General features: G+C 34.5%; 1 protein-coding gene across 3 annotated transcripts in view; it reads right to left on the reverse strand.

The window, feature by feature from the left end:
* The window catches only part of LOC135078846 (synaptotagmin-15-like), a 102,177-nt gene extending 101,583 nt beyond the window's left edge, over nucleotides 1-594 (reverse strand). For 2 of the 3 annotated variants that reach the window (XM_063973409.1, XM_063973407.1), the window contains exon 1: nucleotides 433-594. The gene's annotated coding sequence lies outside the window, so the exon portion shown is untranslated. The remainder of the gene's footprint in view (nucleotides 1-432) is intronic. The other variant, XM_063973408.1, reaches the window with a different exon arrangement.
* Between the last annotated feature and the right edge of the window lie 12,591 nt (nucleotides 595-13,185).

The raw sequence follows: 13,185 nt of genomic DNA on the forward strand, positions 1-13,185 counted from the left end.
TTTATAATTTTACTAATCTATTTTGTTAATTTGGATAATAGTTACTTAAGTGGAAAGAATCCTTCGGGTTGTTTAAATACAATTATTTAAACCGTAATTAAGAAGTAGTAGACTTATTATTAAGTGTAACTCTTTAAAAATAAAAATTTCGTATGTTAACTTATTTATAAAACAATGCATAACAACTAACATCTTAAAAACACCTAAATAAATAACATTCTAAGTTAACAACAACAACAGACAAGTTTTTGCCATCTCCTAAAACAACAAACCTTAAATAACACAACAAAATTCCCCTATTCAACTCTATAACTAACATTAATCAATTAAAACTAAGTTTGACATCTTATCAGCCTATTCACACTTAAGGCGAAGTACTAACTTCTAACCATGCATTGAAAATCTTAGGAATCACAACTAATAGTTACTTACCCTCGGAAAAAAAACAGCACACCTACTGAAGGGAAATTAGTCTTAGTTCTCTATACACATCGACATGCTACTCTAATTCTATGCTTACATTAACACTCGGCCGTATGTTTAAGGATAACACGGTCTGTCGCGCGCTTTAGCACGACAGTAGAGTGAGCGAACCGGCGGGCAACTGAACGGACTACGAAAGCTCAAGCTCGCTCACTGCGCATGTACTTCGCAAATAAAGTTGACAAAGCACAGCTTTTGAAAACTTCCAAAAACGTCACTGATACGGGATATTTGGAGCTAAGTTTCGAAGCTTCTTCGGTTCTTGTGTACTGGCTCACATTGTTGAGAAGCTTTGGTAAGTTTAAAATTATGTTGGTGAGAGCTTTTGACTTCCTGTTTACAGTTCGCGGATTTAGTGGAAGTTTGGGGCGTGTGTGTGAATGATCTTAGAAGCTTTGAAAAGCTTTCTTTTGACAGCTTCCTCTAATTGAATAAATGCTTACGTGATTTACATGAGTATCATCAGTATCAACAATCATTTACTTGTCCTGCACAGGTTAAATGTACAGTACATTTTATACCTATTAATTTAGTTTTCCTTACATTATACCAGAAATTATTAAATGAACTGTAATATAATGTAATTTACATTTTCAAAGAAAAACTTACAGAAAAAAATTAATAATTCAAGAAAACCTTCAATGCACTCTTATCCATTAGCCACTTTCATAAGTTTTGCAATTTAAATTTCATATCAAAATCATTTTTTTTTATTAAATAGGTACTTACAAATAAATTTAAAATAAGCTTTTCAAACTTTCGTTATATTAGGGAGTAGTAACTCTATAGTAAGCTGTCATAAAATTATATTGTTTTATTACATAGACGCAGAAGTATCTCGTATTTTGACGTATATGAACTTTATTTACATTTTATGAAAAAGTGATCGTAAAAGTAAATAGTAAAAACGTACTTGTAAAGGTGAGATGGAAACGATTCAATAAATCTTCAGTAGGTAAGTACTTACCTCTAAAAGATCTCATGACCTTTTCGAAATAAAACGGTAATATTATGGGATAATATTGTACGTGAGTTTACTTTTAACAAACGTAGTTTAAAATTCATTCTTGTTAGGTAATAATTAATCGGATCTTATGTAGGTAATCTGCTTTTGTATTAACTGGTTGTTTTAATTAATTTTAACGAAGTTATTCGTTTTCATTAATCCTAATCCCTGGATTACTTTCCACCCATCCCATCCTGCCTCACATTAATGAGATTAAGCTAAACCACTAAATTTTTATCACCGAAAAAATTTTAACAGGTTATGTAGAAACGTGTGGAATATTGAAAGCAAAAGAAAAAGAAATGGTTTTCATGAAGTTAATTTTTTTATTAAATTTTCGTTAGTCCGTATTTTACGCGTCACAGCTGGGTCACTCCGCTGCTCGCTAGAGTAGTCGTACGCGCTCGCACGTTGCATCGATCTGTCTGTCTCGCTCACGCCTCGACCACGCTTCCAGTGTTATTATTACATACTTAGCTAACTTAGACCATTTTTAATTCTAATAAGTGTTACATTATCGTACTTAAATAGTGCTAGCGACGCGTGTGTCAATAAATTACCAATTTTAGGAGGATATTTTGAGTCACTTTATTTTACTCTTTTTTTTGCACAAATGGGATCAGTATCAATAACTCATTACCCAGAATTTTTTTTTCGGTGATTTAAATTTAGTGGTGTATATTCCATACCTATTTTTGACCCTCGGATCTTTTGTCTCTTTTCCCCTACATGACGTTGCAACCGTTTGAGGAGATGTCAGTTTGGTTGGCTGCATGACTGAATTTCTTCCGCAACTTCTTCTCAGCACCCAAATCAAAATCACAATCAAAAATATTTATTCAGTTTAGACCACAAGTGGCACTTATATCACACCAGCTGATATGGTATCGAGAAGTAGTGGTAGTGAAAGCTATTTTTGTGACGTTTTATTTGCTACGTGAAAACGGTTTTACATACTTACCTACTAATAAAAAAAAATTAATTAGTTGTTCATTCTACGCCTGACTCCATACAAGTACGAGTAACGTTGAAATTGATATGACACATCTTAGTCCATTTGCTATTATATCAGTCAAGGTGCTTGGTTTCAGTTAGGTTATGTTGTACCTACTTTTGAGGTCACTTAAGTAATGGCTACATACGCAGTCAACCTTGCCTCTTATCTTGTCTTTTCTTCTTTCTTACTTTATCTATAATAATGATTTATTTAATTACCTATAATTATTTATTTCTCACACAAAATACAGGATAAAATACATTTAAAGAAAACACATTAATGAGTGTGTGAGACCGGAGCCTGAGCTAGGTAAATGAATACCTGTGTTACAGGTCACCGGGCCCCCACTTTTATCTATCTTATCTTAGTTACAGAGAACATGCAGTTATGAGTTTGAATCTCACTGGGGGAAAACTAGTACCGCAATCAAGAGAGTTTAAACTAAGTTTAGATTGGGTATGAGAGTTGTTTCAACAAAAGTTTATTTTGATAAAGTCACAATTTGAGCAACCAAATCATCTAAATATGGCTTATATTTTTCAACACTGATTGTATTTTGTCTTTGGATATCTACAAAGTATAAAGCTCGTTTAACCCTATACCTACATACAAGTAACCTTTAAAAAGAAGTATTAGATCTGGAGGAGGAGGAGATGCCAATCCGTCATACTATACCTATGCCTTGGAGTGTCCCCTGAGAACTATGAATATCCGGAGCAAAGTGGGTTATAGAACAGGAATAGGAAGGTGTTGTCTTGAAAAATGTTTTAGACAGATACCGATAAAAATCTTCTAGTCAATAGGTAGATTTATTAATTTAAGAACTGACAAAATGTAACAAGAATCCTTTTTTTATATAAATCATATACTCGTACGTAAAGAGAAAGTTGAGAACTTACCATACAGCGAGCGCGGCAAAATAGCAACATTAGGATAAAAAATAAAAGTTATGATACTAAGAGCAGATTCGACCAAACAAGAGTAAATATTAATCTCAGAATAAATCGTCAGTTATTCGACATTTTGACATATTTCCCACACTGAAACTGTCAATATGCCAGTTAAACCAGGAGTTATTCTCGGATAAAAGTTTGGTCGAATCGGGCCTAAAGAATATATGTTACGGTTAATGTGATAAATTGAAAATTATTAATAATAACCGGTTATTATGAATAATTACCGACATTCGCGGTAAAAGTGATAAATTAATCACATATAACAGTGATTATTTAATAATTCAACCTTAGTACTAGCAAATTTCATAAAAGAGAACAACATCTTGTGTACGTGCTCGTGTATAGCCAAACTTTTAAACGTTTTGATATCATATATTAATATAATTTGGCATAATGAGTTTGGAATGTTTCTTGCATAATATTACTTTTCCATGATGCCTATAACATAATGTTTTGATTTAAAGTGAAAAATAGGTTAAGGTGCGGCGGGGGTGGCCCTTGGGCCACCCCTAAGCCGCCTATTTAATTTTATACAGACATAAATAACCTGATATTAATCACATTTACCAAATCATGCGGTAATTATTCATAATAACCGGCGATTATTCATAATTTTCACATTTATCACTTTGACCGTAACATATAGAGGAAGGGGTGGTAATTTGGAACCCTACTTTGTTTTTTGAATATTTAAATAAAACTATTTGACTAATCATCTTGAAAAGTGGCTTTGTATACTTCAAAACTTATTAGCTATTATATTAGGAACGATTAACAAAATAAAACAACTCGTTATAGGAAATAATTACCTTTATTGACTAAATGAAAAAAACGTGTTTTGAGTTTTGGTGCGGGTATTACGGAACCCGGGTTCCAAATTACAAGTATGAAACAAATTTATTTACAAAAATCACAAATATAATATTCTTTTTCGCATCCTGAGCAATCAATATGTGCCCACAACTCACAAGATTGGCACTGAATCCAAATTTCACCCTGTTGATTATTTGAGAAACATTCTGAACAAAAAATACAATAATCATCGTGGCTTGTGGGCTGAGCTTGTGTGGTATAATTTTCTGCCACCGCAGTTTTACCTGAAGAAACAGATGACATCGTAGTATCCGAAGAGGAAGATTCCCGCCTGTTCGAGCGAGATCTAGAAGGGTTTGGCATACCCTGCCTTCCACTACGTCCCCGAGCTCTTCCTCGATCTTTTCCTCTCTGCGCTATAGATTTGATTGACTCCTCAAGTTGGTGTTTGTAGGGAGAGAAATTGTATTGAATACATTGCGGGTAATTTGGAACCCGGTTCCATACTACCCGCACCTATAGGGTTCCAAATTCAAAATCTAACTAAATTAACAAATAACCAAGAAAATCACATCTAGTTAAAAGATACATTAAAACTTACCTTCGACAATCTAAACTAGTCTGTATGGACTCCCTATAACACACACAGAATTTGTCTTATACTAAAACAAAAACCTTTTACAGTTTTTCCAACGGAGAGAAAAAAACGTTTGATTTTAACGTGAAATGTTAGCTGTGTGTGACAGATCAAATTCGATGCAAAATTGACGTTATTGGTAGCAAATATGCTCTATGGTATCAGTACAACGTAGTTACATAGTTTTTTGGTAGATGTCACTGCCTGTTTCTGTGATATTAAAGGGTTCCAAAAAAACAGCAGGGTCCAAATTACCACCCCTTCCTCTATACCAATTTCATTCTCGTCTGATTTGATGGGAATCAAATAACACAATGACAATATACGAATATAAAGCCCTCTGGAAACTTGAGAAGCTCGCTCTTGGCCAGTTTCCTTAACTGGGTCTATATTTAGCCAGGAGCAAATCGTTTAATATTCTTCGCCATTCTATGCTTCCCTTAGAAAGTAACAAAGACCAAAACACCCATTAGTGCCAGAGATAACCGTCCCACAGCCGCGATATTATTTCATTTGTTTTTTAGCTACACTCGGCGTCAAAAAAATCGCACCTCCCGCAACAATAACTTTAAAGATTGTCCTTTAACACGAACGTGGTGCTCCACCAATATTGGTGTTATATTTGAAAGCCAATAAATAAACATAGAGAAAAACACATGATACCAATGTTGCCCCTCACCTCTTAGACCAATACAGCACAGGCCAGAGGGACCATTTAGACCAATTTTTGTGGTTAAAAAAACAATAATCTCACGTGTCCTCTTTAACAGATGGATAGCGGTTAATCCCAATTTAACAGTTTTACTCGTATACAGGGTGACTGGAACTGAACCCGCCATAGCTAATACGCGTATAGAGGAGGTCATTTGCTAATTATTGAACCTTACTTTCTATGACTAAAGTTTTATAGTTTAGAAGAATTATGTCAATTTTTATACTTTTTTCAGATTTTTCCGAAGTTTGACCTAAAAACTGCTTCAATTTTTTTTCTCGCGTGATTTCAACAGTTTTTTTTATTTGATATTGATATCGAATATGTCTTTATTCAAATAAAATAAATTTCTGATCCAGATAATGATTGAATAGCTAGTTACGAGCCGCCAAAGTCTAACAAAAGTACAAACCACGATAAAAAATTCTACTTCGAATTCGATTGAAACAAAAATTAATGGTGATAATGGATTGCCAATAATCTTAAAAATATCTCTAGCTTCTCTTCTTTCCAATGATATATCACACGTTGTAATTAGATATTGAAATTTGTCAAAAATTCAAAGTTTATGGAAAAAAAATGGAGTGATAATACAAAAATTATCCATACAAAGTTGATTTTGGATTTTTTTACAATTTTCTTCATAATGTGATTATTTTTAAATTAATTTTTCAAAAAACACACAAAAATAGTTATGAAAAGGAGTATAGCAGAAAATATGAGATGTTTGAAGAAACTTTGTATGGATAATTTTCGTATTATTACTCCATTTTCTTCCATAAACTTTGAATTTTTAATAAATTTCAATATCTAATTACTACGTGTGATATATCATTGGAAAGAAAAGAAGGTAGAGATATTTTTAAGGTCATTGGCAATCCATTATCACCATTAGTTTTTTTTTAAATCGAATTGGAACTTGAATTTTTTATCGTGGTTTGTACTTTTGTTGAACTTTGGCGGCTCGTAACTAGTTATTGAATCATTATCTAGATCTGAAATTTATTTTATTTGACTAAAGGTTTATTCGATATTAATATCAAATAAAAAAATCGGTTAAAATCATGCGAGAAAAAAAAATTAAGCAGTTTTTAGGTCAAATTTCGGAAAAATCTGAATAAAGTATAAAAATTGACATATCTCCTAAACTATAAAACTTTAGTTATAGAAAGTAGGTTCAATAATTAGCAAATGACCTCCTCTATACGCGTATTAGCTATGGCGGGTTCAGTTCCAGTCACCCTGTATATATTGGCTCAAGCGTAACTACCTGTCGCTTTAAGAAGCAACCCATACTGGGTTCCAACCCATCCCCATAAAGACACATTTTTGGGGTACCAACCTTTCCTTTAATGGAATGAAGCTTAGAACTTGGCTTTCAAATGATACCAATATTGGTGAGAAGTGGGGAAGGAAGCTTGAAAATGTTTGACGCGAAAGGTGCTATTTTTCAACCGACTTCAAAAAAAGGAGGAGGTTCTCAATTCGACCCGTATGTTTTTTTTTGAACGCGGAGTGTAGGTATAAGTGTTTCTTTCTTCAGGCAATTTCAGCGTGAAAGTTAGCAAAAGTGGAAGTATAAATGTAAATCTTGAATTTTTAGCAAATAAAATGAAAAAGTGAGTTTGTCTGTTTGTAATGTTACATTCCACGCCCAATCCTCTGAAAATTTTGACTCGAGAATAATACTCGTAGATTATTTAATAATATTGGAATTGTGTAAATCATAAACCACACAAAAATCAAACCTAATTTGGAAATAGAAATTAATTCTGATACCGATTTCGAATTCACAGAAGAGATCCCAATTGATTTTATTCTGAGAATCTAAATTAATATAAGTAAATATTTGATGGTGTTATAGAAGATTCGAACTGAAATTCGTCGTTTATTCGTTAAATCTGGGAGATGAAAACCACAATGCAGCAAGTATATAAACGTGTGATCAACCCTTTTCCTAAAGGTCTGAAGAATGATGCTAATAATACTGTGAATAATATAAGGTCCAGACTAGATATAAATATAGACAGACCGCCGCCGAAAATGTCAAGACCGACAGTCTAAGGCTGGTTGCACCACCTAGCTTTGACCGTAACTATAACGATAACCGGTGTTTTTTGTATGAAGTTTGTCAGATTTATGACGTTTATCAAAGTTAAAGTAAGATGGTGGAACCCGGCCTAAGTTATGGAAATAGAAACCTAATACCTAGTCAAAGTGTGGGAATCGCCCAAAAATAATAAAGCGTATCCCACGTGGTCATAACCGTCAAATTGAAATTCGTTTTTTTTTGCAAGTAGGCTTATAAAAAGCTCTTTTACACGTCACAGTATTAGTTTTGCCTTACCACTGCTTCGGGACAACAACGGGTGAAGCTCGCTTCCACCTTCGGCCTGATCGTCACTTACCATCAGGTGAGATACAGGCCAAGAGCTTCCTCGTTGTGGATAAAAACAAATGGGCCAGTGCTGAAAAGAAGCAGCACAAATGAAATTCAGTTCTAGTAACACACACACTCTTTCTTTTAGCAACGTAAGTGGTAAATACAGGACATAACGAGGTATGAGTATAAATTCTGGTGAACCCTACGTCAAAAGTGATGTGTAACGGCATATAACAAAATTACCTTCCTAATCGATCCATACTTCGGTTACTGAACTGTTATAAGTGCTGACTAAAGCTACTAGATTATGTATGAGCCTAGAATGCATCTACAGGCTGGGTTTCTCACTTTAACTGTAAGAAACGTCAAAATTCTGACAAACTCCTTTCAAAAACACCGGTAGTTACGGTTAAAGTTAGATAGTGCAACTCAGCTTTAAGATCTACGACCAAATGTTGCATTCAAAAGTATTAAAACATTTCTAAAGTTAAAGATTCACATTTCTACGATCGTTGACGATACCCGTAGCAGTTACCTACGAGTGCGAGTTAAAATATCCTTACTACACCAACTTTTCTGGAACTTTTCTGCATAATGTGAACTAAATTGGAAAATTCCGCAGTGACCTTATACCTAGCAAAGAATTTACTGAAGAGACTTAGTTATTTCAGGCACGTGACATTGTGTAGTTTACACCCACTTCTTTCTAGTTCTAGTTCTAACTTAAGTTGCTATGGAAATTCCTATCGGATAGATACGTTTTTAAGGCTGAGCTGCACCATCTTACTTTAACTATGACAAACGTCTAAAATATGTCAAACTCCATACAAAAAGCACCGGTTATTGTTACTGTTACGGTTAAAATATGATGGTGCAACTCAGGCTAAGTTACTTATTTTTATCACATACTAAACTTAAGAATTCGATTGTAATCGAGTTTCTATAAAACTGTAACAGAGTATTTTTCACTAAAAGGAACTTTAGTAATCCAATCCTTTTTCTCTTTATTAACTTTTTGTAATAAAAATAATATATCAAATAATGCTTTTTAGATGAAATGGAAATGAAAAAATCCCATTGAAATGCTTTGTTAAAAACGACATAATTGACCAGACTTTTATCAAAATCATATTATGCAAAGTTTTAAAACTCACGCCACTAAAACGTTGCCACGCCTCAAACCCCTCCGTTACAGTGTAGGATGTCCTTAATAACGATTTACATTTGTGAGTGGCACTCGAGTAATTACTCGGATGTGCATTTACGAGGCATTAACCCACTGAAGTGTAACGACGCAATCTTGAGGATCTCAACTTTATACAGGGTGTTAGGTAAATGGGTATATGAGCCGACACTAGCCCATGTTAACATGGTCATATAAATGGTATGGTGAAGTCAGAAAATTGATATCTTATTTTTAATTATTTTATTTTTCATACAAATCGGATTTTATAAAATTTATTTTGTACGAAAATTAAAAAAATTAAAATGATGATATCAAATTTCTGACTTCACCATACCATTTATATGCCCATGTTAACATGGGCTAGTGTGGGCTCATATACCCATTTACCTAACACCCTGTATACCTACTTTTCCAATCATAAAGATGCTTTTTAGTTAAATGTACATACTTAACACGTGTATCTGATTCCACGTTCAAGTACTGCTGAAAAGAGAAAATATTTCATAATGTGGGACGAATTTACTAAAATATTATACATAGTTAGGTAGTTAGGTACACTGAAAACTTATACATACAAGAAACGTTTTGTAAGATGTTGATAAAGACACTTGCTCCCAAAAATGGAACGTAAAACTGTAATTCGCTCTACTGAATAACCATAAGTATTCATTTGGTAGGTAACTGCCAGGAAGGCCTTTTGAACACCGGTTGCATCTTTTAACCTTGCCTTCAAAGAGCACGTGCCATACTCTCAAGGATTTTCCTAAGGTTTGCACCAAAATACTCAAATGAGAAGCTCTCACAGGGTTAAATTATGTGAAATATTACTACTATTGTAAAGTCTTCAAATGTGTATTTTTTCTTGATATTTGTGGTTTTTTTTCCCTACATTAGAAGTAGTCGCAAGTCGCAAATACGCTCGGCGCGCAGCGTCGACCAATAATAACTCAATGTTTGAATGTTTTTCAAACATACCCACATTTAAAATTTTAGTTGGTAATAATGTCATCATCATCATCATCAACAGCCCTTTACAGTCCACTGCTGGACTATGAGCCTCCTCCACTATAGTGGAGGGTTTTGCCATCAAACAGAGAATGGGCAGCAGCGCTCTCTGAAAAACATCAATCTTTTAAACTGCGATCTCCAACCCGCCTGCCTAGCGTGGAGATTATGGTAATAATGTATTTAATTGTAATTGTCTTTGCATTTTCTCTGTAACTGGATTTTGTGAATTCTTTTGAGAAACTTTAACCCTCCCCTTTAAACTTTAAACCTTTAACCGTACATTAAAGTAGGTGCTGGTTAAATGAGTTACATAAAATTCAGGTCCCGTCGGAATTTCACCTACTCGCCATTTCCAATATTAATGATTATTTATCAGAATAGCTCATGAAAATTTTCACGTGGAAAAACCAATTACTTTAAAGCTTTTTACTCACAAAGGTCAATGGCCACCAAACTGTACTTGCGTAGGCTGAAAATTCGCGCTTTTTTAAAGCTTACAGCAAGTTTGCTAACAAACAACCTTTGTTTTTTTTCCATCAAATACTAAATGTGTATGTGTTGTTTTCAGTCAAATATGTCGCATAGATTCGTACAGAGTTTATTTTTATTTTACACAACGAAAATATAGAGTGGATACGAAAAGTTTGTAAATCATGTGTAACTCTACAAATATAAGCTTTGGATTGCGAGTTTGCAAATAGATAAAATGGATTGGGTAGGGGCTTATAACTTTCTCTCAATAAACGGTCAAGTGTAAGTCGGGCTGGTTACTATGATTGTATCGTTCGTTCGTTCAAACAAACGTTCGACAAAGGCCTCCTCCAAGGTCTTCCACAATGAACGGTCCTGCGCTGCCTGCATCCAGGCTCTTCCCGCGACCTTACCAGATCGTCGGTCCACCTAGTAGGAGGCCTGCCCACGCTACGTCTTCCAGCCCGTGGTCGCCACTCGAGAACTTTTCTGCCCCAACGGCCATCGTCTCTACGAGCTATGTGCCCCGCCCACTGCCACTTGATTTTAGCAATTCTGCGGGCTATCTATGTCGGTTACTTTGGTTCTCCTTTGGCTTTCCTCTTAAGAAGGCTCAAGGTCACCGCGATGAAGCGGGCTATGCTCAGAGTTTCCTTGCGTGATCTAATCAGAAATGAGGAGATCCGCAGGAGAACCAAAGTGACCGACATAGCCCGCAGAATTGCTATGATTGTATAATAAAATATAATTGTTCTTATAGCCGCTATAACTTTTAAATGAAAAATGTCTATATACAGGGTGGAAACGATAAGTGATCTCACTCGATTATTTCTAAACTATACAAGATATCGAAAAACTGATTACTGATCCTGAAAGTGCTTCACGAGCTCTTTCAAACGATATCAGTAATAGGTTACACAATTAACTGGATCTATCCGAAAATTCAATGTTTTCAGCCTCCATACTAAATGTATGCCACTATGCCAGCCACATAATATTAGAAGTGTTATTTTTTTTTATTTTAAATAATAAACACTTAAAATTAACTCGTAAATTGCATTCTTATTTTAAATTATTCATGGAAAACATTGGTTTTAAGCTTTACTTGCTATAATATTATCGAGACATGAGTGCCATGACTGTGGCAGTACTAAATGTATGGAAGCTGGAAACATTGAATTTTCGGATAGATCCAGTTTATTTTAGAACTTATCATTGGTACCGTTGGATAAAGCTCGTGAAGCACTTTCAGGATCAGTAACCAGTTTTTGGATATCTTGTATAGTTTTTAATAAACTGTGGTTTTACTAAATGTATGGAGACTGGAAACATTGAATTTTCAGATAGATCCAGTTTATTTTGTAAACTATTATTGATACCGTTGGATAGAGCTCGTGAAGCACTTTCAGGATCAGTAACCATTTATTGGATATCTTGTATAGTTTAGAAATAATCGAGTGAGATCACTTATCGTTTCCACCCTGTATATTGTTCAAAAGATACTATTTCGGTTCAAAGATAAGCACTTATGACAGGTGTTTGAATAAACAGACAGCCGGAAAGACAGCGAAGCCTTTGAAATAAGATTATGTAAAAACCTTAATTTGGACCAAATACAGAATTTTTTCTCCAAATTATTCAATTCAATTCAATTAATATTCTGAATTTCTCGACAGTCTAATAAATACTAAAATCTTTTGGCTAAGACTTCGAATAGACTGCTGATTATATCACAGGAGCTATTTTTATAGACGTCGAAGAGGAATAAGAAAGGATGTTTATCATCATAATTCAACCCTTATGGGGGTAAAAGAGAGTTGAAAATATGTATGGAAGTCCGACATTTTTAAACCGGGAAGCATGAAACTATGTATTAGAATAGCAATAATTAGCTATAAAGAAACATGTGTTTTAACGTTTTTGGTGGTGAAAAGGGGAGTGACTTTTTTACCTGAATAACGCTAGTGAAGCTGCGGCCAAAAGCGAATATTGATATGTACATACAAATATCACATTTACAGCGCTACAACGCGCTTTGACGCACTGAGTGGGCAGGTGATAGGTGCTCTGAATGGCTCACTAACAACATAGACAATTCAATGAGTCAAATAGACACGATACTGTGGTATTGTTTTACAGATGCTCCGAGTATTCTCTCGCTCACAATTAAACTGACACCAAAGCTAGCAAGTTAAATTGCATCAAACATTGTTTAGGGTGATTTGTGGTTTATATTTGAATTAAGTTAGCGTAGGTAGGTACTCGATGTAATGTTTTGAATAGAACAGAATATATTCGACTGTCTACCGTTACATGTAGTATACATAAACATGTTAATTTTTAAACTAGCTTTCCGCCCGCGGCTTCGCCCGCTTGGAATTTTTTCTGCCACAGAAAAACTTTATCGCGCGCGTCCCTGTTTCAGAAACCGGAATGAAAACTATCTTATATCCTTTCCAGGGACTCAAACTATCACTATGCAAAAATTCATCAAAATCGGAGAATACATAGAAGTTGAGGATCGTGAGTCGTG

The sequence above is a fragment of the Ostrinia nubilalis genome, chromosome 15, assembly GCF_963855985.1.
Source record: "Ostrinia nubilalis chromosome 15, ilOstNubi1.1, whole genome shotgun sequence".
Taxonomy (NCBI): Eukaryota; Metazoa; Arthropoda; class Insecta; order Lepidoptera; family Crambidae; genus Ostrinia; species Ostrinia nubilalis.